Source organism: Aulostomus chinensis, chromosome 4, assembly GCF_037954235.1.
Source record: "Aulostomus chinensis isolate RoL2024-O1b breed Wild chromosome 4, RoL_Achi_v1.0, whole genome shotgun sequence".
NCBI classification, from domain to species: Eukaryota; Metazoa; Chordata; class Actinopteri; order Syngnathiformes; family Aulostomidae; genus Aulostomus; species Aulostomus chinensis.
In genome coordinates, this window is record NC_141323.1 from 28,392,461 (window position 1) to 28,415,351 (window position 22,891).

The 22,891-nt window shown below is 44.4% G+C and overlaps 30 non-coding genes and 6 pseudogenes across 30 annotated transcripts; all 36 read left to right on the forward strand.

The window, feature by feature from the left end:
* Nucleotides 1-209: 209 nt before the first annotated feature.
* Nucleotides 210-328, forward strand: LOC147265300 (5S ribosomal RNA; annotated as a pseudogene).
* A 310-nt stretch (nt 329-638) lies between these two features.
* On the forward strand, nt 639-757 carry LOC147265301 (5S ribosomal RNA). Its single transcript, XR_015113847.1, has one exon. It is a non-coding gene; the product is annotated as a 5S ribosomal RNA (ribosomal RNA).
* Nucleotides 758-1,067: 310 nt separating this feature from the next.
* On the forward strand, nt 1,068-1,186 carry LOC147265302 (5S ribosomal RNA). The gene has a single exon (XR_015113526.1). It is a non-coding gene; the product is annotated as a 5S ribosomal RNA (ribosomal RNA).
* A 309-nt stretch (nt 1,187-1,495) lies between these two features.
* On the forward strand, nt 1,496-1,614 carry LOC147265303 (5S ribosomal RNA; annotated as a pseudogene).
* A 309-nt stretch (nt 1,615-1,923) lies between these two features.
* LOC147265304 (5S ribosomal RNA) lies at nt 1,924-2,042 on the forward strand (annotated as a pseudogene).
* Nucleotides 2,043-2,351: 309 nt separating this feature from the next.
* On the forward strand, nt 2,352-2,470 carry LOC147265305 (5S ribosomal RNA). Its single transcript, XR_015113308.1, has one exon. It is a non-coding gene; the product is annotated as a 5S ribosomal RNA (ribosomal RNA).
* A 309-nt stretch (nt 2,471-2,779) lies between these two features.
* Nucleotides 2,780-2,898, forward strand: LOC147265306 (5S ribosomal RNA). The gene has a single exon (XR_015115568.1). It is a non-coding gene; the product is annotated as a 5S ribosomal RNA (ribosomal RNA).
* Nucleotides 2,899-3,208: 310 nt separating this feature from the next.
* LOC147265307 (5S ribosomal RNA) lies at nt 3,209-3,327 on the forward strand. Its single transcript, XR_015115400.1, has one exon. It is a non-coding gene; the product is annotated as a 5S ribosomal RNA (ribosomal RNA).
* Nucleotides 3,328-3,636: 309 nt separating this feature from the next.
* LOC147265308 (5S ribosomal RNA) lies at nt 3,637-3,755 on the forward strand. Its single transcript, XR_015112953.1, has one exon. It is a non-coding gene; the product is annotated as a 5S ribosomal RNA (ribosomal RNA).
* A 308-nt stretch (nt 3,756-4,063) lies between these two features.
* On the forward strand, nt 4,064-4,172 carry LOC147265309 (5S ribosomal RNA; annotated as a pseudogene).
* A 729-nt stretch (nt 4,173-4,901) lies between these two features.
* LOC147265310 (5S ribosomal RNA) lies at nt 4,902-5,020 on the forward strand. Its single transcript, XR_015113913.1, has one exon. It is a non-coding gene; the product is annotated as a 5S ribosomal RNA (ribosomal RNA).
* A 309-nt stretch (nt 5,021-5,329) lies between these two features.
* On the forward strand, nt 5,330-5,448 carry LOC147265311 (5S ribosomal RNA). The gene has a single exon (XR_015114174.1). It is a non-coding gene; the product is annotated as a 5S ribosomal RNA (ribosomal RNA).
* Nucleotides 5,449-5,757: 309 nt separating this feature from the next.
* Nucleotides 5,758-5,866, forward strand: LOC147265312 (5S ribosomal RNA; annotated as a pseudogene).
* Nucleotides 5,867-6,595: 729 nt separating this feature from the next.
* On the forward strand, nt 6,596-6,714 carry LOC147265313 (5S ribosomal RNA). The gene has a single exon (XR_015113915.1). It is a non-coding gene; the product is annotated as a 5S ribosomal RNA (ribosomal RNA).
* Nucleotides 6,715-13,687: 6,973 nt separating this feature from the next.
* On the forward strand, nt 13,688-13,806 carry LOC147265314 (5S ribosomal RNA). Its single transcript, XR_015115297.1, has one exon. It is a non-coding gene; the product is annotated as a 5S ribosomal RNA (ribosomal RNA).
* A 309-nt stretch (nt 13,807-14,115) lies between these two features.
* Nucleotides 14,116-14,234, forward strand: LOC147265315 (5S ribosomal RNA). Its single transcript, XR_015112937.1, has one exon. It is a non-coding gene; the product is annotated as a 5S ribosomal RNA (ribosomal RNA).
* Nucleotides 14,235-14,543: 309 nt separating this feature from the next.
* LOC147265316 (5S ribosomal RNA) lies at nt 14,544-14,662 on the forward strand. Its single transcript, XR_015114471.1, has one exon. It is a non-coding gene; the product is annotated as a 5S ribosomal RNA (ribosomal RNA).
* Nucleotides 14,663-14,972: 310 nt separating this feature from the next.
* Nucleotides 14,973-15,091, forward strand: LOC147265317 (5S ribosomal RNA). The gene has a single exon (XR_015113916.1). It is a non-coding gene; the product is annotated as a 5S ribosomal RNA (ribosomal RNA).
* Nucleotides 15,092-15,401: 310 nt separating this feature from the next.
* Nucleotides 15,402-15,520, forward strand: LOC147265318 (5S ribosomal RNA). The gene has a single exon (XR_015114179.1). It is a non-coding gene; the product is annotated as a 5S ribosomal RNA (ribosomal RNA).
* Nucleotides 15,521-15,830: 310 nt separating this feature from the next.
* On the forward strand, nt 15,831-15,949 carry LOC147265319 (5S ribosomal RNA). Its single transcript, XR_015113473.1, has one exon. It is a non-coding gene; the product is annotated as a 5S ribosomal RNA (ribosomal RNA).
* A 309-nt stretch (nt 15,950-16,258) lies between these two features.
* On the forward strand, nt 16,259-16,377 carry LOC147265320 (5S ribosomal RNA). Its single transcript, XR_015115348.1, has one exon. It is a non-coding gene; the product is annotated as a 5S ribosomal RNA (ribosomal RNA).
* A 310-nt stretch (nt 16,378-16,687) lies between these two features.
* Nucleotides 16,688-16,806, forward strand: LOC147265321 (5S ribosomal RNA). Its single transcript, XR_015113331.1, has one exon. It is a non-coding gene; the product is annotated as a 5S ribosomal RNA (ribosomal RNA).
* Nucleotides 16,807-17,115: 309 nt separating this feature from the next.
* LOC147265322 (5S ribosomal RNA) lies at nt 17,116-17,234 on the forward strand (annotated as a pseudogene).
* Nucleotides 17,235-17,543: 309 nt separating this feature from the next.
* On the forward strand, nt 17,544-17,662 carry LOC147265323 (5S ribosomal RNA). The gene has a single exon (XR_015112869.1). It is a non-coding gene; the product is annotated as a 5S ribosomal RNA (ribosomal RNA).
* A 310-nt stretch (nt 17,663-17,972) lies between these two features.
* On the forward strand, nt 17,973-18,091 carry LOC147265324 (5S ribosomal RNA). Its single transcript, XR_015114946.1, has one exon. It is a non-coding gene; the product is annotated as a 5S ribosomal RNA (ribosomal RNA).
* Nucleotides 18,092-18,401: 310 nt separating this feature from the next.
* LOC147265325 (5S ribosomal RNA) lies at nt 18,402-18,520 on the forward strand. The gene has a single exon (XR_015114734.1). It is a non-coding gene; the product is annotated as a 5S ribosomal RNA (ribosomal RNA).
* A 310-nt stretch (nt 18,521-18,830) lies between these two features.
* Nucleotides 18,831-18,949, forward strand: LOC147265326 (5S ribosomal RNA). Its single transcript, XR_015113917.1, has one exon. It is a non-coding gene; the product is annotated as a 5S ribosomal RNA (ribosomal RNA).
* A 310-nt stretch (nt 18,950-19,259) lies between these two features.
* LOC147265327 (5S ribosomal RNA) lies at nt 19,260-19,378 on the forward strand. The gene has a single exon (XR_015113859.1). It is a non-coding gene; the product is annotated as a 5S ribosomal RNA (ribosomal RNA).
* Nucleotides 19,379-19,688: 310 nt separating this feature from the next.
* LOC147265328 (5S ribosomal RNA) lies at nt 19,689-19,807 on the forward strand. The gene has a single exon (XR_015114959.1). It is a non-coding gene; the product is annotated as a 5S ribosomal RNA (ribosomal RNA).
* Nucleotides 19,808-20,116: 309 nt separating this feature from the next.
* LOC147265329 (5S ribosomal RNA) lies at nt 20,117-20,235 on the forward strand. Its single transcript, XR_015113175.1, has one exon. It is a non-coding gene; the product is annotated as a 5S ribosomal RNA (ribosomal RNA).
* Nucleotides 20,236-20,545: 310 nt separating this feature from the next.
* LOC147265330 (5S ribosomal RNA) lies at nt 20,546-20,664 on the forward strand. Its single transcript, XR_015114960.1, has one exon. It is a non-coding gene; the product is annotated as a 5S ribosomal RNA (ribosomal RNA).
* A 309-nt stretch (nt 20,665-20,973) lies between these two features.
* Nucleotides 20,974-21,092, forward strand: LOC147265331 (5S ribosomal RNA). The gene has a single exon (XR_015115553.1). It is a non-coding gene; the product is annotated as a 5S ribosomal RNA (ribosomal RNA).
* A 310-nt stretch (nt 21,093-21,402) lies between these two features.
* On the forward strand, nt 21,403-21,521 carry LOC147265332 (5S ribosomal RNA). Its single transcript, XR_015113918.1, has one exon. It is a non-coding gene; the product is annotated as a 5S ribosomal RNA (ribosomal RNA).
* Nucleotides 21,522-21,830: 309 nt separating this feature from the next.
* Nucleotides 21,831-21,949, forward strand: LOC147265333 (5S ribosomal RNA). Its single transcript, XR_015112809.1, has one exon. It is a non-coding gene; the product is annotated as a 5S ribosomal RNA (ribosomal RNA).
* A 310-nt stretch (nt 21,950-22,259) lies between these two features.
* Nucleotides 22,260-22,378, forward strand: LOC147265334 (5S ribosomal RNA). The gene has a single exon (XR_015114181.1). It is a non-coding gene; the product is annotated as a 5S ribosomal RNA (ribosomal RNA).
* A 310-nt stretch (nt 22,379-22,688) lies between these two features.
* Nucleotides 22,689-22,807, forward strand: LOC147265335 (5S ribosomal RNA). The gene has a single exon (XR_015113474.1). It is a non-coding gene; the product is annotated as a 5S ribosomal RNA (ribosomal RNA).
* Nucleotides 22,808-22,891: the final 84 nt, after the last annotated feature.

The window sequence follows — 22,891 nt, forward strand, 5'->3', positions numbered from 1 at the left end:
GGAATGGAATTTCATGCAGTGGTTAATTTGAAGAAGACAGATGGCAGATGCAGTACTTTTCTCTCGATGACATCAACATTCTTTTCTTTGTATTGACAGGACAACTATTTGGTGTGTAAAAAGACCTTGAGGCTGTTGCACATCACATTTTTTTTGAGGTTGTAAAGTGAGTGAAATGGATATAGAGCCCATGTGTGTCAGCGTCAAGGGCTTACGGCCATACCACTCTGAACACGCCCTATCTCGTCTGATCTCGGAAGCTAAGCAGGGTCGGTCCTGGTTAGTACTTGGATGGAAGACCGCCTGGAAATACCAGGTGCTGTAAGCTTTTTTGTTTCTTTGTGAGGAAAGGGCAGCTTTGAGTCTTTGGGGACCAGCATGAGTGAGCTTCCCTCACACACCTTTTCTTGAAGCTTCTTTCTGCAGCTTTGAAATTGAATGTCATGCAGCGTGTAATTTGAAGTAGACAGATGGCAGATGCAGTACTTTTCTCTAGATGACATCAACATTCTTTTCTTTTATTGACAGGACACCTATTTGGCGTGTGAAAAGACCCTGAGGCTGTTGCGCTTCACTTTTTTTCTGAGGTTGTAAAGTGAGTGAAATGGATATAGAGCCCATGTGTGTAAGAGTCAAGGGCTTACGGCCATACCACTCTGAACACGCCCGATCTCGTCTGATCTCGGAAGCTAAGCAGGGTCGGGCCTGGTTAGTACTTGGATGGGAGACCGCCTGGGAATACCAGGTGCTGTAAGCTTTTTTGTTTCATTGTGTGGAAAGGGCAGCTTTGTGTGTTTGGGGACCAGCATGAGCGAGCTTCCCTCACACACCTTTTCTTGAAGCGCCCTCCACAGCTTTCGAATGGAATGTCATGCAGGGTGTAATTTGAAGTAGACAGATGGCAGATGCAGTACTTTTCTCTAGATGACATCAACATTCTTTTCTTTGTATTGACAGACCAACTATTTGGTGTGTAAAAAGACCGTGAGGCTGTTGCACATCACATTTTTTTTGAGGTTGTAAAGTGAGTGAAATGGATATAGAGCCCATGTGTGTGAGAGTCAAGGGCTTACGGCCATACCACTCTGAACACGCCCGATCTCGTCTGATCTCGGAAGCTAAGCAGGGTCAGGCCTGGTTAGTACTTGGATGGAAGACCGCCTGGGAATACCAGGTGCTGTAAGCTTTTTTATTTCTTTGTGAGGAAAGGGCAGCTTTGAGTCTTTGGGGACCAGCATGAGCGAGCTTCCCTCACACACCTTTTCTTGAAGCGCCCTCCACAGCTTTGGAATGGAATGTCTTGCAGTGGTTAATTTGAAGTAGACAGATGGCAGATGCAGTACTTTTCTCTAGATGACATCAACATTCTTTTCTTTTATTGACAGGACACCTATTTGGCGTGTGAAAAGACCCATAGGCTGTTGCGCTTCACTTTTTTTCTGAGGTTGTAAAGTGAGTGAAATGGATATAGAGCCCATGTGTGTGAGAGTCAAGGGCTTACGGCCATACCACTCTGAACACGCCCGGTCTCGTCTGATCTCGGAAGCTTAGCAGGGTCGGGCCTGGTTAGTACTTGGATGGAAGACCGCCATGGAATACCAGGTGCTGTAAGCTTTTTTGTTTCATTGTGAGGAAAGGGCCGCTTTGAGACTTTGGGGACCAGCATGAGCGAGCTTCCCTCACACACCTTTTCTTGAAGGGCCCTCTGCAGCTTTGGAATGGAATTTCATGCAGTGGTTAATTTGAAGAAGACAGATGGCAGATGCAGTACTTTTCTCTCGATGACATCAACATTTTTTCTTTGTATTGACAGGACAACTATTTGGTGTGTAAAAAGACCGTGAGGCTGTTGCACATCACATTTTTTTTGAGGTTGTAAAGTGAGTGAAATGGATATAGAGCCCATGTGTGTGAGAGTCAAGGGCTTACGGCCATACCAATCTGAACACGCCCGATCTCGTCTGATCTCGGAAGCTTAGCAGGGTCGGGCCTGGTTAGTACTTGGATTGAAGACCGCCTGGGAATACCAGGTGCTGTAAGCTTTTTTGTTTCATTGTGAGGAAAGGGCCGCTTTGAGTCTTTGGGGACCAGCATGAGCGAGCTTCCCTCACACACCTTTTCTTGAAGCGCCCTCTGCAGCTTTGGAATGGAATTTCATGCAGTGGTTAATTTGAAGAAGACAGATGGCAGATGCAGTACTTTTCTCTCGATGACATCAACATTCTTTTCTTTTATTGACAGGACACGTATTTGGCGTGTGAAAAGACCCTGAGGCTGTTGCGCATCACTTTTTTTCTGAGGTTGTAAATTGTGTGAAATGGATATAGAGCCCATGTGTGTCAGAGTCAAGGGCTTACGGCCATACCACTCTGAACACGCCCGATCTCGTCTGATCTCGGAAGCTAAGCAGGGTCGGGTCTGGTTAGTACTTGGATGGAAGACCGCCTGGGAATACCAGGTGCTGTAAGCTTTTTTATTTCTTTGTGAGGAAAGGGCAGCTTTGAGTCTTTGGGGACCAGCATGAGCGAGCTTCCCTCACACACCTTTTCTTGAAGCGCCCTCCACAGCTTTGGAATGGAATGTCATGCAGTGGTTAATTTGAAGTAGACAGATGGCAGATGCAGTACTTTTCTCTAGATGACATCAACATTCTTTTCTTTTATTGACAGGACACCTATTTGGCGTGTGAAAAGACCGTGAGGCTGTTGCACGTCACTTTTTTTCTGAGGTTGTAAAGTGTGTGAAATGGATATAGAGCCCATGTGTGTGAGAGTCAAGGGCTTACGGCCATACCACTCTGAACACGCCCGATCTCGTCTGATCTCGGAAGCTAAGCAGGGTTGGGCCTGGTTAGTACTTGGATGGGAGACCGCCTGGGAATACCAGGTGCTGTAAGCTTTTTTGTTTCATTGTGAGGAAAGGGCAGCTTTGAGTGTTTGGGGACCAGCATGAGCGAGCTTCCCTCACACACCTTTTCTTGAAGCGCCCTCCACAGCTTTGGAATGGAATGTCATGCAGTGTGTAATTTGAAGTAGACAGATTGCAGATGCAGTACTTTTCTCTAGATGACATCAACATTCTTTTCTTTGTATTGACAGGACAACTATTTGGTGTGTAAAAAGACTGTGAGGCTGTTGCACATCACATTTTTTTTGAGGTTGTAAAGTGAGTGAAATGGATATAGAGCCCATGTGTGTGAGAGTCAAGGGCTTACGGCCATACCACTCTCAACACGCCCGATCTCGTCTGATCTCGGAAGCTTAGCAGGGTCGGGCCTGGTTAGTACTTGGATGGAAGACCGCCTGGGAATACCAGGTGCTGTAAGCTTTTTTGTTTCATTGTGAGGAAAGGGCCGCTTTGAGACTTTGGGGACCAGCATGAGCGAGCTTCCCTCACACACCTTTTCTTGAAGGGCCCTCTGCAGCTTTGGAATGGAATTTCATGCAGTGGTTAATTTGAAGAAGACAGATGGCAGATGCAGTACTTTTCTCTCGATGACATCAACATTCTTTTGTTTTATTGACAGGACACCGATTTGGCGTGTGAAAAGACCCTGAGGCTGTTGCGAATCACTTTTTTTCTGAGGTTGTAAATTGTGTGAAATGGATATAGAGCCCATGTGTGTGAGAGTCAAGAGCTTACGGCCATACCACTCTGAACACGCCCGATCTCGTCTGATCTCGGAAGCTAAGCAGGGTCGGGCCTGGTTAGTACTTGGATGGGAGACCGCCTGGAAATACCAGGTGCTGTAAGCTTTTTTGTTTCTTTGTGAGGAAAGGGCCGCTTTGAGTCTTTGGGGACCAGCATGAGCGAGCTTCCCTCACACACCTTTTCTTGAAGCGCCCTCTGCAGCTTTGGAATGGAATTTCATGCAGTGGTTAATTTGAAGAAGACAGATGGCAGATGCAGTACTTTTCTCTCGATGACATCAACATTCTTTTCTTTTATTGACATGACACCGATTTGGCGTGTGAAAAGACCCTGAGGCTGTTGCGCATCACTTTTTTCTGAGGTTGTAAATTGTGTGTAATGGATATAGAGCCCATGTGTGTCAGAGTCAAGGGCTTACGGCCATACCACTCTGAACACACCTGATCTCGGAAGCTAAGCAGGGTCGGGCCAGGTTAGTACTTGGATGGAAGACCGCCTGGGAATACCAGGTGCTGTAAGCTTTTTTATTTCTTTGTGAGGAAAGGGCAGCTTTGAGTCTTTGGGGACCAGCATGAGCGAGCTTCCCTCACACACCTTTTCTTGAAGCGCCCTCCACAGCTTTCGAATGGAATGTCATGCAGTGTGTAATTTGAAGTAGACAGATTGCAGATGCAGTACTTTTCTCTAGATGACATCAACATTGTTTTCTTTGTATTGACAGGACAACTATTTGGTGTGTAAAAAGACCGTGAGGCTGTTGCACATCACATTTTTTTGAGGTTGTAAAGTGAGTGAAATGGATATAGAGCCCATGTGTGTGAGAGTCAAGGGCTTACGGCCATACCATTCTGAACTCGTCTGATCTCGGAAGCTAAGCAGTGTCGGGCCTGGATAGTACTTGGATGGGAGACCGCCTGGAAATACCAGTTGCTTTAAGCTTTTTGGTTTCATTGTGAGGAAAGGGCAGCTTTGAGTGTTTGGGGACCAGCATGAGCGAGCTTCCTTCACACACCTTTTCTTGAAGCGCCTTTCTGCAGCTTTGAAATGGAATGTCATGCAGTGTGTAATTTGAAGTAGACAGATTGCAGATGCAGTACTTTTCTCTAGATGACATCAACATTTTTTTCTTTGTATTGACAGGACAACTATTTGGTGTGTAAAAAGACCGTGAGGCTGTTGCACATCACATTTTTTTTGAGGTTGTAAAGTGAGTGAAATGGATATAGAGCCCATGTGTGTGAGAGTCAAGGGCTTACGGCCATACCACTCTGAACACGCCCGATCTCGTCTGATCTCGGAAGCTTAGCAGGGTCGGGCCTGGTTAGTACTTGGATGGAAGACCGCCTGGGAATACCAGGTGCTGTAAGCTTTTTTGTTTCATTGTGAGGAAAGGGCCGCTTTGAGTCTTTGGGGACCAGCATGAGCGAGCTTCCCTCACACACCTTTTCTTGAAGCGCCCTCTGCAGCTTTGGAATGGAATTTCTTGCAGTGGTTAATTTGAAGAAGACAGATGGCAGATGCAGTACTTTTCTCTCGATGACATCAACATTCTTTTCTTTTATTGACAGGACACCGATTTGGCGTGTGAAAAGACCCTGAGGCTGTTGCGAATCACTTTTTTTCTGAGGTTGTAAATTGTGTGAAATGGATATAGAGCCCATGTGTGTGAGAGTCAAGAGCTTACGGCCATACCACTCTGAACACGCCCGATCTCGTCTGATTTCGGAAGCTAAGCAGGGTCGGGCCTGGTTAGTACTTGGATGGGAGACCGCCTGGAAATACCAGGTGCTGTAAGCTTTTTTGTTTCTTTGTGAGGAAAGGGCCGCTTTGAGTCTTTGGGGACCAGCATGAGCGAGCTTCCCTCACACACCTTTTCTTGAAGCGCCCTCTGCAGCTTTGGAATGGAATTTCATGCAGTGGTTAATTTGAAGAAGACAGATGGCAGATGCAGTACTTTTCTCTCGATGACATCAACATTCTTTTCTTTTATTGACATGACACCGATTTGGCGTGTGAAAAGACCCTGAGGCTGTTGCGCATCACTTTTTTTCTGAGGTTGTAAATTGTGTGTAATGGATATAGAGCCCATGTGTGTCAGAGTCAAGGGCTTACGGCCATACCACTCTGAACACACCTGATCTCGGAAGCTAAGCAGGGTCGGGCCAGGTTAGTACTTGGATGGAAGACCGCCTGGGAATACCAGGTGCTGTAAGCTTTTTTATTTCTTTGTGAGGAAAGGGCAGCTTTGAGTCTTTGGGGACCAGCATGAGCGAGCTTCCCTCACACACCTTTTCTTGAAGCGCCCTCCACAGCTTTCGAATGGAATGTCATGCAGTGTGTAATTTGAAGTAGACAGATTGCAGATGCAGTACTTTTCTCTAGATGACATCAACATTGTTTTCCTTGTATTGACAGGACAACTATTTGGTGTGTAAAAAGACCGTGAGGCTGTTGCACATCACATTTTTTTGAGGTTGTAAAGTGAGTGAAATGGATATAGAGCCCATGTGTGTGAGAGTCAAGGGCTTACGGCCATACCATTCTGAACTCGTCTGATCTCGGAAGCTAAGCAGTGTCGGGCCTGGATAGTACTTGGATGGGAGACCGCCTGGAAATACCAGTTGCTTTAAGCTTTTTGGTTTCATTGTGAGGAAAGGGCAGCTTTGAGTGTTTGGGGACCAGCATGAGCGAGCTTCCTTCACACACCTTTTCTTGAAGCGCCTTTCTGCAGCTTTGAAATGGAATGTCATGCAGTGTGTAATTTGAAGTAGACAGATTGCAGATGCAGTACTTTTCTCTAGATGACATCAACATTTTTTTCTTTGTATTGACAGGACAACTATTTGGTGTGTAAAAAGACCGTGAGGCTGTTGCACATCACATTTTTTTTGAGGTTGTAAAGTGAGTGAAATGGATATAGAGCCCATGTGTGTGAGAGTCAAGGGCTTACGGCCATACCACTCTGAACACGCCCGATCTCGTCTGATCTCGGAAGCTTAGCAGGGTCGGGCCTGGTTAGTACTTGGATGGAAGACCGCCTGGGAATACCAGGTGCTGTAAGCTTTTTTGTTTCATTGTGAGGAAAGGGCCGCTTTGAGTCTTTGGGGACCAGCATGAGCGAGCTTCCCTCACACACCTTTTCTTGAAGCGCCCTCTGCAGCTTTGGAATGGAATTTCATGCAGTGGTTAATTTGAAGAAGACAGATGGCAGATGCAGTACTTTTCTCTCGATGACATCAACATTCTTTTCTTTTATTGACAGGACACGTATTTGGCGTGTGAAAAGACCCTGAGGCTGTTGCGCATCACTTTTTTTCTGAGGTTGTAAATTCTGTGAAATGGATATAGAGCCCATGTGTGTCAGAGTCAAAGGCTTATGGCCATACCACTCTGAACACGCATGCGCCAATCAGACGGTACGCTGACAGCATGACACACGGAGGTCGCGGACTCCGCTTTTCCCATTTCTTTCGTTTTTTTCAGCCTTTTTCATTGTTCTTCCTTATTTTCCGTGCATTTTTGGTTCGTTTTTAGAGTGAACATTTTTTCCCCCCGACAGTTTTTATACTGATCGGGGGAGGTCAATTTGAGTTTTTTTTCCTAATGGAAAACTTTCGGACGGACCAAATGGATTTGAACTCTGCAAACGGATTTCAGATTACGAGCATGGAAAACGGACTTGACATAAACGCACAAACAGGTGAAGAAAATGAAAAATGGTTGCTTGTTAAAAGAAACAATCAGAAACGAAACATGAAGAAGTCGGAAGGAAAACTGCCGGAGGGAAATGCGAGAGCGGCTTCCGCAGCGACAGCGGGGGAAAGACGGCGAGCAGCGGCTGATTCAGAGGAGATGTGTGGAAGGAGCGCTGGAGCCGGTCCACAGGCAACGAGAGCTGGTGGCCTGAAGAACAGAGCTGAAGACGTGGGTCCGAGAAGACCTGGGCAGCGAGGAGCTACTGGAGAGGCGACGGAGAGTGAGAGAGAATTGGCGGCGGAAAGAGATGCGGCGTCTGGTGGGGAAAGGCAGCTGCAGCAGCGACATGGAGCGGCGAAATCTGCGGGTGGCGACCACAAGTATGACAGAGAACTGACGGTCAGTGTCGAGGTAACTGGGCAGGATGAAGTCCCAGTTCTCGAATTAATGAGATGCATAAGAGCACTGTGTGGAGGTTTAATAGCCTGTAGGGCGACAGGGCCGCAGAAATATGAAATTACCATGTCACACATCAAAGGGAAAGAGAGAATCCTAGATGGTTTCAAAATTGGGGACAACACAGTGCATGTCAAAGATCTGTGTAATGATGAACTCATGGTTTCTTTTTTAAGCTTACCAGCTTACATCAGAGATGAGGAAATTTTACAAAAGCTAGAAGGGTGGGGAGTCTCAGCTGCATCAACTATAAGGAGGAGGATGTGGCCGGGTACGCAAATTGCTGATGGGACGCGGTTTCTCAAAGTAAAATTTACAGACAAGGTCCAATCTCTGCCTTATTCAGCACGGTTTGACACAGCAATAGGACCGGAATATTTCAGGGTCATACATGATAGGCAGGCTAGGGTGTGTAGGATGTGCCTCCAGCCGGGGCACATCCTAAGGGACTGTCCTGAGTTCTCCTGCCATAAGTGTGGTGTCCAGGGGCATTATGCAAGGGAGTGCAACAGGAAACCTAATAAGATACAGAAATGTGAGGTGTGTTGGAACAAAATTGATGAATGTAATTGTAATTATAGTGATGAGGATATTGTGGTGGAATCTGGATCTGAGGAGCTGTACAGTGAGATGGAAGGTTTAAGTGAGGGAGGAACGGAGGATGAGGAGGAAGATGACGAGGTGGGTAGTGGCGCCGCCAAGCAGGCTGCCGGTGAGGGTTACGCCCCTCAGAGAACCCAGAGCCCTCCTAAAGTGGTGCAGAGCCCAGGCACAAGGCTTGGTTCAAGTCTGAATGACATGAGCACTGACTCAGGCCCACAGCAGAGAGGAAAGGATGGAGGAGGAAACGGGTCCGAAAAGGAGCCGGAGCCTTCTCAACTCCTGGAATCAATGGAGGTGGGGGATACCCCAAGAGAATTGCAGCCGGCGGCAGCCACATCCACCACGGTACCTGCCTTAAATGTGCCCTCCACCTTCCCTCCTCGGAGTAGATCAAACAGTGACTCGGAAATGGACTTTGCCACAATAAAAAATATTCGGAAAAAGCACACCTCAATAAAAGATGCTGCGATGAAGAAAAAACAGAAGAAAGAAGGAGGGAGAGGTAAAAAATCTTGAGGGAAAATTGGCTGTTTAAAGGTTTTTTTGGTCTGACCATGTTTCTGCTGCACTCCCTTAATGTCAATGGACTCCGCACTTATGGCAGGATGACCGCCATTTTACTTAAAAGCAAGTGTGACATTCTCTGCTTACAGGAGACAAGGTGGGAAGGGGATAGCGTGGCGGCAGCAAGCAAAATGTGGGAAGGAGATGTCTTTTTTAGCAACGGCACAAGTAAATCTTGTGGCGTAGCTATTTTAGTAAAAAAGACTATAAGTACCAATAGCAAGTTAATATATCATGACAAGAAAGGTAGAATACTTATTATAGATGTTTGCATAAACAATAGAACATACAGAATTGTTAACATATATGCCAGTAACTGTGAAAAGGAAAGGAAAATGTTTCTAAATAGTATAAGCAAATGGATAGATCATAGAACCATAATAATAGGAGATTTCAATATCGCATTAACTAAGGATGATATATCAATTAACAATGTATACAAGAATGACACAAGCAGAACTGAGCTATATAACTTAATGAATATTCACAATTTGACAGATGTATGGAGAATTCACAACCCATTCAAGAAAGAGTACTCCAGAAGACAGGTTGTGCAGGAAAAAATGAAACAAGCCAGAATAGATTTATGTCTAGCGGCCCCTGAAGCAACAAAACAGATCAATAAAATACAATATAATTATAACGCATGGAGTGATCACGCAACAATTGAGTGTTACTTGGGTGCTGCAGGAGGTTTCAGGGGGGGAGGTACCTGGTGCCTCAACTCCAGCCTCCTGGCAGATTCAACTTACGTTAAAAAAATCACAAAACTGCTTGATTATGCAAAAATTGAAATGAAAATAGAAAATAATTTTATAGAAAAGTGGGAAATTCTAAAGCAAAGAATTAAAAGAAGTAGTATAAATTATAGTAAAGAGAAAAAGTGGAGAGAGGAGCTGGAATAAAATCGACTAAGAAAATTAATCAATCATGAAATAGCATTATTTGATAAAGAACCTAACAGAAACACAGAAAACTATGAATTATATAAAGCAAAACTAGGAAACATAGAAAAAATAAAATGCAGAGGTGCAATGATAAGAAGCAGAGTTAAAAATTTAGTAGAAGGAGAAAAATGCACCGCATATTTTTTGGGGCTCGAAAAGCAAAAACAAAACAAAACTATAATCGAAAAAATCAACGATATAACTGGAAAAGAATATGACGATCAAGAAAATATACTAAGAGTAACTACAGAGTTTTATAAAGAATTATTTGATAATGGATATAGCAATAGCGAAGAGGTAGACAAGTTGTTATCAAATATCCAAACTAGTATTTCAGTGGAGGATAAGGAATGGTCTGATGCACAAATTACTATTAATGAGATAAAGACGGCAATAGATAGCTTAAATAAAAACAAAAGTCCAGGGGTAGATGGTTTAACAGCAGAATTTTATATTTGTTTCAAAGAGCAGATAGCTCCCCTGTTGCTGTCATTGTACCACTCAATGGAACAGGAACAGAGAACATCCAATACATTCACTGCAGGAATAATTTCACTTATCTACAAAAATAAAGGTTCAAAACAGGATATAACAAACTATAGACCAATAAGTTTACTCAATACAGATTACAAGATACTGACCAAAACACTGGCAAACAGGCTTAAACTTACAATAGGAACCATTATTGGTAATACACAGGCATACGGCATACCAGATAGAGACATCATAGATACGATCCTTACAATAAAGGATACCGTCAGGACAATGGCAGCACAGGGGGGGTATCTGCTCGGAATTGATTTGGAGAAAGCATTCGACAGAGTAGAACATCTTTTCTTATATAAAACTTTAAAAAGATTTGGATACGGTGAAGGCTTTATTAGATGGATTAAATTATTATACGATAACGCATACAGTCAAATAAAGATAAATGGACAACTAACAGAAAAGATCAAATTAAAAAGATCGGTAAGGCAAGGATGCCCGCTTTCGGCTCTTTTATACAGTATTGTTGCTGAGCCACTAGCTTTAAGTATAATGAATGATAAGAATATTATAGGTATAAAAACATATAGAGACAAAGTCGTTAAAATAGCACAATTTGCGGATGATATCAATATAATGTTTAAAAATGAAGAAAATTTAAATTATATTATAAAACATCTAGAAAGATATGAAAAAGCATCAGGAGCTAAGGTTAACAGAAATAAGTCAGAAATGATGGAATTCGGTAAAAATAGTTTCAAAAATAATTGGGGTTTTAGCACTAAAGAATACAGGAAAATACTGGGTGTATACATTGGTAAAAATGAAGGGGAAGCCAGGGACTTAGGGTGGAGAGAACTTGTAAAAAAGGTAGAAAATACACTTAATTTATGGAGAAGTAGGGGTTTAAGCCTGAGAGGAAAGGTAATTGTCATCAATGCCTTAATACTGTCAAAAATTAATCATGTTTTGGGGGCCTGTGAGCTACCGCAGTGGGCACTAAATTCGCTCAATGAAGCGATCTCCTCCTTCCTTTGGAGGGGAAAGGGAAATTCGATCGCTCATCGGGTGATAATTGCTAATAAAAGGGAGGGGGGATTAGGACTAATTGACATCAGTGCAAAAAAAGATGCACTCAGGGCCAAATTAGTTAGAAATTTTCTCGATTCGAACAGGCAGTACCCCTGGGAGGACACAATGGCGGGCTACCTGGCTGAGTACGGGGAGGGGGAGAAACTCCCTCTTTATCACCTCCTTCCTGGGAAAAGCCATGGCTCGCTACCGATGTTCTACCAGGAGGTGCTAGAGGCATGGGGCAAATTCCTGCCCCACCTCAGGCCTAAGTGCAGTCAGAAAAGTCATGTGCTGCAGTTACCTTTTCTCGAAAGCACCTTTTTCACACACAATGGTAGGACACTTAAATGCAGGGCACTTCAGCAACATAATATAACAAGGGTCGGTCAAGTGGTGGGGGAAAGGGGTCTGTTCAGTCTCAGGAAAGTCACAACCCAACTCAAAAAAACAGGGACACCGTGCAGAAAGGATTACCTAAATGGACTAGGTAACAAAATCAACAGAAACATAACCTCACTGTGGAGAAACTTAATCATCACGGACAAATCGAGAGCAGACCCCGAACTCCCACCGCTTGAGCTTGTCACACAGTACACAGGGAAAGAGCTGTCACAGGTGAAAACAAAGGACTGGTACACCATAGGGATTAACTCAATTAAACGCACTCCAAAAGCAGAAAAACACTGGGCACAATTATTCAAGGGAATACCGATAGGAAAAATCTGGCAAAACCTTAACATACCTTACATGGACAGCAATACTTTCAAGCTAGAATTCAATATCAGACACAGGAGAATTTTCACAGGAATCAAATTACACCAGATTAATAAGGAAAACTACAGTAGGACATGCCAAATCTGCAATAAAGAACCGGAAGACCAGGAGCATCTATTCATCAACTGCAAGGAATCGGATAAATTCAGGAATTTCATCAGGATGCTACTGCAAGAGCACTGCAATTTCAGTTTGACAGATGAAACACTATGGACATGGACTCTTCTCTTTGGTACAACACTGAAACAAAAGGATCAGAACAGGACTCTCATAAATACCATACTCACTTTTGCAAAAAAATCAATATGGACAACTAGAAACTACGCTCTCTATGAAAAGAAGAAAATAAACATATTTGGGTTTTTTTACACAACACTCTTGACGCACCTACAAATCTTACATGACATGGACAAGGATATTTTTGAAAACACTTTCTGCAGGAAAAACACATTTTTCAACATAGCAAATGGCAAAATTGAAATAAACAAGATTGACAATGGTATGTTTTCTCTTCAAATTCCCAGCTAAGTAGTCTCTTTTTTTTATAAAGCAAAGTATTTTTCAAATTTAATAAAGGGGTGAGCAAATTGGGTGGTTTATGTTTTTGGTGTGTTTAACATTTCATTTTGATAAAATTTCATTTAAAAAAAAAAAAAAAAAAATTGTGTGTGTGACACTTCACGACAGGAATTTGTTCTTTTTAGTCCCATGAGTTTTTTTTTGTCTCTCTTTAATTTTTATTTATTTTTTTTTGGAATGACCTGCATTGCTCCAGTGGCTGTAGGCACATAGTGTTGGTTTATTTGTCTAAATTTAACTTAATTAAAAAAAAAAAAAAAAAACAACTCTGATGGTGTTTTCATCAAGTTCGAGGTGTATCAAGGGTGGGGGGTTTTTTTTGGTAAGATTTCTTTCCTGAAGGAATTTATTTTTTATATAATTGTTAAATTTTGTCATGTAAATAAGAATGTACAGTTGGTAAAAATGTATGATGTATTTTTGATAATAAAAGACAAAAAAAAAAAAAAAACACGCCCGATCTCGTCTGATCTCGGAAGCTAAGCAGGGTCCGGCCTGGTTAGTACTTGAATGGGAGACTGCCAGGCAGTCCCAGGTGCTGTAAGCTTTTTTGTTTCATTGTGAGGAAAGGGCAGCTTTGAGTGTTTGGGGACCAGCATGAGCGAGCTTCCCTCACACACCTTTTCTTGAAGCGCCCTCCACAGCTTTGGAATGGAATGTCATGCAGTGTGTAATTTGAAGTAGACAGATTGCAGATGCAGTACTTTTCTCTAGATGACATCAACATTTTTTTCTTTGTATTGACAGGACAACTATTTGGTGTGTAAAAAGACCGTGAGGCGTTTGCACATCTCATTTTTTTTGAGGTTGTAAAGTGAGTGAAATGGATATAGAGCCCATGTGTGTGAGAGTCAAGGGCTTACGGCCATACCACTCTGAACACGCCCGATCTCGTCTGATCTCGGAAGCTTAGCAGGGTCGGGCCTTGTTAGTACTTGGATGGAAGACCGCCTGGGAATACCAGGTGCTGTAAGCTTTTTTGTTTCATTGTGAGGAAAGGGCCGCTTTGAGTCTTTGGGGACCAGCATGAGCGAGCTTCCCTCACACACCTTTTCTTGAAGCGCCCTCTGCAGCTTTGGAATGGAATTTCATGCAGTGGTTAATTTGAAGAAGACAGATGGCAGATGCAGTACTTTTCTCTCGATGACATCAACATTCTTTTCTTTTATTGACAGGACACGTATTTGGCGTGTGAAAAGACCCTGAGGCTGTTGCGCATCACTTTTTTTCTGAGGTTGTAAATTGTGTGAAATGGATATAGAGCCAATGTGTGTCGGAGTCAAAGGCTTATGGCCATACCACTCTGAACACGCCCGATCTCGTCTGATCTCGGAAGCTAAGCAGGGTCGGGCCTGGTTAGTACTTGGATGGAAGACCGCCTGGGAATACCAGGTGCTGTAAGCTTTTTTATTTCTTTGTGAGGAAAGGGCAGCTTTGAGTCTTTTGGGACCAGCATGAGTGAGCTTCCCTCACACACCTTTTCTTGAAGCGCCCTCCACAGCTTTCGAATGGAATGTCATGCAGTGTGTAATTTGAAGTAGACAGATTGCAGATGCAGTACTTTTCTCTCGATGACATCAACATTCTTTTGTTTTATTGACAGGACACCGATTTGGCGTGTGAAAAGACCCTGAGGCTGTTGCGCATCACTTTTTTTCTGAGGTTGTAAAGTGTGTGAAATGGATATAGAGCCCATGTGTGTGAGAGTCAAGAGCTTACGGCCATACCACTCTGAACACACCCGATCTCGTCTGATCTCGGAAGCTAGTCAGGTTTGGGCCTGGTTAGTACTTGGATGGGAGACCGCCTGGGAATACCAGGTGCTGTAAGCTTTTTTGTTTCATTGTGAGGAAAGGGCAGCTTTGAGTGTTTGGGGACCAGCATGAGCGAGCTTCCCTCACACACATTTTCTTGAAGCGCCCTCCACAGCTTTCGAATGGAATGTCATGCAGTGTGTAATTTGAAGTAGACAGATTGCAGATGCAGTACTTTTCTCTAGACGACATCAACATTTTTTTCTTTGTATTGACAGGACAACTATTTGGTGTGTAAAAAGACCGTGAGGCTGTTGCACATCACATTTTTTTTGAGGTTGTAAAGTGAGTGAAATGGATATAGAGCCCATGTGTGTGAGAGTCAAGGGCTTACGGCCATACCACTCTGAACACGCCCGATCTCGTCTGATCTCGGAAGCTTAGCAGGGTCGGGCCTGGTTAGTACTTGGATGGAAGACCGCCTGGGAATACCAGGTGCTGTAAGCTTTTTTATTTCTTTGTGAGGAAAGGGCAGCTTTGAGTGTTTGGGGACCAGCATGAGCGAGCTTCCCTCACACACCTTTTCTTGAAGCGCCCTCCACAGGTTTCGAATGGAATGTCATGCAGTTTGTAATTTGAAGTAGACAGATTGCAGATGCAGTACTTTTCTCTAGATGACATCAACATTCTTTTCTTTGTATTCACAGGACAACTATTTGGTGTGTAAAAAGACCGTGAGGCTGTTGCGCTTCACTTTTTTTCTGAGGTTGTAAAGTGTGTGAAATGGATATAGAGCCCATGTGTGTGAGAGTCAAGAGCTTACGGCCATACCACTCTGAACACGCCCGATCTCGTCTGATCTCGGAAGCTAATCAGGGTTTGGCCTGGTTAGTACTTGGATGGGAGACCGCCTGGGAATACCAGGTGCTGTAAGCTTTTTTGTTTCATTGTGAGGAAAGGGCAGCTTTGAGTGTTTGGGGACCAGCATGAGCGAGCTTCCCTCACACACATTTTCTTGAAGCGCCCTCCACAGCTTTCGAATGGAATGTCATGCAGTGGGTAATTTGAAGTAGACAGATTGCAGATGCAGTACTTTTCTCTAGATGACATCAACATTCTTTTCTTTGTATTGACAGGACAACTATTTGGTGTGTAAAAAGACCGTGAGGCTGTTGCACATCACATTTTTTTTGATGTTGTAAAGTGAGTGAAATGGATATAGAGCCCATGTGTGTGAGAGTCAAGGGCTTACGGCCATACCACTCTGAACACGCCCGATCTCATCTGATCTCGGAAGCTTAGCAGGGTCGGGCCTGGTTAGTACTTGGATGGAAGACCGCCTGGGAATACCAGGTGCTGTAAGCTTTTTTGTTTCATTGTGAGGAAAGGGCCGCTTTGAGACTTTGGGGACCAGCATGAGCGAGCTTCCCTCACACACCTTTTCTTGAAGCGCCCTCTGCAGCTTTGGAATGGAATTTCATGCAGTGGTTAATTTGAAGAAGACAGATTGCAGATGCAGTACTTTTCTCTCGATGACATCAACATTCTTTTCTTTTATTGACAGGACACGTATTTGGCGTGTGAAAAGACCCTGAGGCTGTTGCGCATCACTTTTTTTCTGAGGTTGTAAATTGTGTGTAATGGATATAGAGCCCATGTGTGTCAGAGTCAAGGGCTTACGGCCATACCACTCTGAACACGCCCGATCTCATCTGATCTCGGAAGCTTGGCAGGGTCGGGCCTGGTTAGTACTTGGATGGAAGACCACCTGGGAATATCAGGTGCTGTAAGCTTTTTTTATTTCTTTGTGAGGAAAGGGCAGCTTTGAGTGTTTGGGGACCAGCATGAGCGAGCTTCCCTCACACACCTTTTCTTGAAGCGCCCTCCACAGCTTTGGAATGGAATGTCATGCAGTGGTTAATTTGAAGTAGACAGATGGCAGATGCAGTACTTTTCTCTAGATGACATCAACATTCTTTTCTTTTATTGACAGGACAACTATTTGGTGTGTAAAAAGACCGTGAGGCTGTTGCGCTTCACTTTTTTTCTGAGGTTGTAAAGTGTGTGAAATGGATATAGAGCCCATGTGTGTGAGAGTCAAGAGCTTACGGCCATACCACTCTGAACACGCCCGATCTTGTCTGATCTCGGAAGCTAATCAGGGTTGGGCCTGGTTAGTACTTGGATGGGAGACCGCCTGGGAATACCAGGTGCTGTAAGCTTTTTTGTTTCATTGTGAGGAAAGGGCAGCTTTGAGTGTTTGGGGACCAGCATGAGCGAGCTTCCCTCACACACATTTTCTTGAAGCGCCCTCCACAGCTTTCGAATGGAATGTCATGCAGTGGGTAATTTGAAGTAGACAGATTGCAGATGCAGTACTTTTCTCTAGATGACATCAACATTTTTTCTTTGTATTGACAGGACAACTATTTGGTGTGTAAAAAGACCGTGAGGCTGTTGCACATCACATTTTTTTTGAGGTTGTAAAGTGAGTGAAATGGATATAGAGCCCATGTGTGTGAGAGTCAAGGGCTTACGGCCATACCACTCTGAACACGCCCGATCTCGTCTGATCTGGGAAGCTTAGCAGGGTCGGGCCTGGTTAGTACTTGGATGGAAGACCGCCTGGGAATACCAGGTGCTGTAAGCTTTTTTATTTCTTTGTGAGGAAAGGGCCGCTTTGAGACTTTGGGGACCAGCATGAGCGAGCTTCCCTCACACACCTTTTCTTGAAGGGCCCTCTGCAGCTTTGGAATGGAATTTCATGCAGTGGTTAATTTGAAGAAGACAGATGGCAGATGCAGTACTTTTCTCTCGATGACATCAACATTTTTTCTTTGTATTGACAGGACACCGATTTGGCGTGTGAAAAGACCCTGAGGCTTTTGCGCATCACTTTTTTTCTGAGGTTGTAAATTGTGTGAAATGGATATAGAGCCCATGTGTGTGAGAGTCAAGAGCTTACGGCCATACCACTCTGAACACGCCCGATCTCGTCTGATCTCGGAAGCTAAGCAGGTTTGGGCCTGGTTAGTACTTGGATGGGAGACCGCCTGGGAATACCAGGTGCTGTAAGCTTTTTTGTTTCATTGTGAGGAAAGGGCAGCTTTGAGTGTTTGGGGACCAGCATGAGCGAGCTTCCCTCACACACCTTTTCTTGAAGCGCCCTCCACAGCTTTCGAATGGAATGTCATGCAGTGTGTAATTTGAAGTAGACAGATTGCAGATGCAGTACTTTTCTCTCGATGACATCAACATTTTTTTCTTTGTATTGACAGGACAACTATTTGGTGTGTAAAAAGACCCTGAGGCTTTTGCGCATCACTTTTTTTCTGAGGTTGTAAATTGTGTGAAATGGATATAGAGCCCATGTGTGTCAGAGTCAAAGGCTTATGGCCATACCACTCTGAACACGCCCAATCTCGTCTGATCTCGGAAGCTAAGCAGGGTCGGGCCTGGTTAGTACTTGGATGGAACACCGCCTGGGAATACCAGGTGCTGTAAGCTTTTTTATTTCTTTGTGAGGAAAGGGCAGCTTTGAGTCTTTGGGGACCAGCATGAGCGAGCTTCCCTCACACACCTTTTCTTGAAGCGCCCTCTGCAGCTTTGGAATGGAATTTCATGCAGTGGTTAATTTGAAGAAGACAGATGGCAGATGCAGTACTTTTCTCTAGATGACATCAACATTCTTTTCTTTGTATTGACAGGACAACTATTTGGTGTGTAAAAAGACCGTGAGGCGTTTGCACATCACATTTTTTTTGAGGTTGTAAAGTGAGTGAAATGGATATAGAGCCCATGTGTGTGAGAGTCAAGGGCTTACGGCCATACCACTCTGAACACGCCCGATCTCGTCTGATCTCGGAAGCTTAGCAGGGTCGGGCCTGGTTAGTACTTGGAAGGAAGACCGCCTGGGAATACCAGGTGCTGTAAGCTTATTTGTTTCATTGTGAGGAAAGGGCCGCTTTGAGTCTTTGGGGACCAGCATGAGCGAGCTTCCCTCACACACCTTTTCTTGAAGCGCCCTCCACAGCTTTCGAATGGAATGTCATGCAGTGTGTAATTTGAAGTAGACAGATTGCAGATGCAGTACTTTTCTCTAGATGACATCAACATTCTTTTCTTTGTATTGACAGGACAACTATTTGGTGTGTAAAAAGACTGTGAGGCTGTTGCACATCACATTTTTTTTGAGGTTGTAAAGTGAGTGAAATGGATATAGAGCCCATGTGTGTGAGAGTCAAGGGCTTACGGCCATACCACTCTGAACACGCCCGATCTCGTCTGATCTCGGAAGCTTAGCAGGGTCGGGCCTGGTTAGTACTTGGATGGAAGACCGCCTGGGAATACCAGGTGCTGTAAGCTTTTTTGTTTCATTGTGAGGAAAGGGCCGCTTTGAGTCTTTGGGGACCAGCATGAGCGAGCTTCCCTCACACACCTTTTCTTGAAGCACCTTTCTGCAGCTTTGGAATGGAATTTCATGCAGTGGTTAATTTGAAGAAGACAGATGGCAGATGCAGTACTTTTCTCTCGATGACATCAACATTCTTTTCTTTTATTGACAGGACACCGATTTGGCGTGTGAAAAGACCCTGAGGCTGTTGCGCATCACTTTTTTTCTGAGGTTGTAAAGTGTGTGAAATGGATATAGAGCCCATGTGTGTCAGAGTCAAGGGCTTACGGCCATACCACTCTGAACACGCCCGATCTCGTCTGATCTCGGAAGCTAAGCAGGGTCGGGCCTGGTTAGTACTTGGATGGGAGACCGCCTGGGAATACCAGGTGCTGTAAGCTTTTTTGTTTCATTGTGAGGAAAGGGCAGCTTTGAGTGTTTGGGGACCAGCATGAGCGAGCTTCCCTCACACACCTTTTCTTGAAGCGCCCTCCACAGCTTTCGAATGGAATGTCATGCAGTGTGTAATTTGAAGTAGACAGATTGCAGATGCAGTACTTTTCTCTAGATGACATCAACATTCTTTTCTTTGTATTGACAGGACAACTATTTGGTGTGTAAAAAGACTGTGAGGCTGTTGCACATCACATTTTTTTTGAGGTTGTAAAGTGAGTGAAATGGATATAGAGCCCATGTGTGTCAGAGTCAAGGGCTTACGGCCATACCACTCTGAACACGCCCGATCTCGTCTGATCTCGGAAGCTTAGCAAGGTCGGGCCTGGTTAGTACTTGGATGGAAGACCGCCTGGGAATACCAGGTGCTGTAAGCTTTTTTGTTTCATTGTGAGGAAAGGGCCGCTTTGAGTGTTTGGGGACCAGCATGAGCGAGCTTCCCTCACACACCTTTTCTTGAAGGGCCCTCTGCAGCTTTGGAATGGAATTTCATGCAGTGGTTAATTTGAAGAAGACAAATGGCAGATGCAGTACTTTTCTCTCGATGACATCAACATTCTTTTGTTTTATTGACATGACACCGATTTGGCGTGTGAAAAGACCCTGAGGCTGTTGCGCTTCACTTTTTTTCTGAGGTTGTAAAGTGAGTGAAATGGATATAGAGCCCATGTTTGTGAGAGCCAAGGGCTTACGGCCATACCACTCTGAACACGCCCGATCTCGTCTGATCTCGGAAGCTAAGCAGGGTCGGGCCTTGTTAGTACTTGGATGGGAGACCGCCTGGGAATACCAGGTGCTGTAAGCTTTTTTTTTTCATTGTGAGGAAAGGGCAGCTTTGAGTGTTTGGGGACCAGCATGAGCGTGCTTCCCTCACACACCTTTTCTTGAAGCGCCCTCCACAGCTTTCGAATGGAATGTCATGCAGTGTGTAATTTGAAGTAGACAGATTGCAGATGCAGTACTTTTCTCTAGATGACATCAACATTCTTTTCTTTGTATTGACAGGACAACTATTTGGTGTGTAAAAAGACTGTGAGGCTGTTGCACATCACATTTTTTTTGAGGTTGTAAAGTGAGTGAAATGGATATAGAGCCCATGTGTGTGAGAGTCAAGGGCTTACGGCCATACCACTCTGAACACGCCCGATCTCGTCTGATCTCGGAAGCTTAGCAAGGTCGGGCCTGGTTAGTACTTGGATGGAAGACCGCCTGGGAATACCAGGTGCTGTAAGCTTTTTTGTTTCATTGTGAGGAAAGGGCCGCTTTGAGTGTTTGGGGACCAGCATGAGCGAGCTTCCCTCACACACCTTTTCTTGAAGGGCCCTCTGCAGCTTTGGAATGGAATTTCATGCAGTGGTTAATTTGAAGAAGACAAATGGCAGATGCAGTACTTTTCTCTCGATGACATCAACATTCTTTTGTTTTTTTGACAGGACACGTATTTGGCGTGTGAAAAGACCCTGAGGCTGTTGCGCTTCACTTTTTTTCTGAGGTTGTAAATTGTGTGAAATGGATATAGAGCCCATGTGTGTGAGAGTCAAGAGCTTACGGCCATACCACTCTGAACACGCTCGATCTCGTCTGATCTCGGAAGCTAAGCAGGGTTGGGCCTGGTTAGTACTTGGATGGGAGACCGCCTGGGAATACCAGGTGCTGTAAGCTTTTTTGTTTCATTGTGAGGAAAGGGCAGCTTTGAGTGTTTGGGGACCAGCATGAGCGAGCTTCCCTCACACACATTTTCTTGAAGCGCCCTCCACAGCTTTCGAATGGAATGTCATGCAGTGTGTAATTTGAAGTAGACAGATTGCAGATGCAGTACTTTTCTCTAGACGACATCAACATTTTTTTCTTTGTATTGACAGGACAACTATTTGGTGTGTAAAAAGACCGTGAGGCTGTTGCACATCACATTTTTTTTGATGTTGTAAAGTGAGTGAAATGGATATAGAGCCCATGTGTGTGAGAGTCAAGGGCTTACGGCCATACCACTCTGAACACGCCCGATCTCGTCTGATCTCGGAAGCTTAGCAGGGTCGGGCCTGGTTAGTACTTGGATGGAAGACCGCCTGGGAATACCAGGTGCTGTAAGCTTTTTTGTTTCATTGTGAGGAAAGGGCCGCTTTGAGTCTTTGGGGACCAGCATGAGCGAGCTTCCCTCACACACCTTTTCTTGAAGCGCCCTCTGCAGCTTTGGAATGGAATTTCATGCAGTGGTTAATTTGAAGAAGACAGATGGCAGATGCAGTACTTTTCTCTCGATGACATCAACATTCTTTTCTTTTATTGACAGGACACGTATTTGGCGTGTGAAAAGACCCTGAGGCTGTTGCGCATCACTTTTTTTCTGAGGTTGTAAATTGTGTGAAATGGATATAGAGCCCATGTGTGTGAGAGTCAAGGGCTTACGGCCATACCACTCTGAACACGCCCGATCTCGTCTGATCTCGGAAGCTAAGCAGGGTCGGGCCTGGTTAGTACTTAGATGGAAGACCGCCTGGGAATACCAGGTGCTGTAAGCTTTTTTATTTCTTTGTGAGGAAAGGGCAGCTTTGAGTGTTTGGGGACCAGCATGAGCGAGCTTCCCTCACACACCTTTTCTTGAAGCGCCCTCCACAGGTTTCGAATGGAATGTCATGCAGTTTGTAATTTGAAGTAGACAGATTGCAGATGCAGTACTTTTCTCTAGATGACATCAACATTCTTTTCTTTGTATTCACAGGACAACTATTTGGTGTGTAAAAAGACCGTGAGGCTGTTGCGCTTCACTTTTTTTCTGAGGTTGTAAAGTGTGTGAAATGGATATAGAGCCCATGTGTGTGAGAGTCAAGAGCTTACGGCCATACCACTCTGAACACGCCCGATCTCGTCTGATCTCGGAAGCTAATCAGGGTTTGGCCTGGTTAGTACTTGGATGGGAGACCGCCTGGGAATACCAGGTGCTGTAAGCTTTTTTGTTTCATTGTGAGGAAAGGGCAGCTTTGAGTGTTTGGGGACCAGCATGAGCGAGCTTCCCTCACACACATTTTCTTGAAGCGCCCTCCACAGCTTTCGAATGGAATGTCATGCAGTGGGTAATTTGAAGTAGACAGATTGCAGATGCAGTACTTTTCTCTAGATGACATCAACATTCTTTTCTTTGTATTGACAGGACAACTATTTGGTGTGTAAAAAGACCGTGAGGCTGTTGCACATCACATTTTTTTTGATGTTGTAAAGTGAGTGAAATGGATATAGAGCCCATGTGTGTGAGAGTCAAGGGCTTACGGCCATACCACTCTGAACACGCCCGATCTCATCTGATCTCGGAAGCTTAGCAGGGTCGGGCCTGGTTAGTACTTGGATGGAAGACCGCCTGGGAATACCAGGTGCTGTAAGCTTTTTTGTTTCATTGTGAGGAAAGGGCCGCTTTGAGACTTTGGGGACCAGCATGAGCGAGCTTCCCTCACACACCTTTTCTTGAA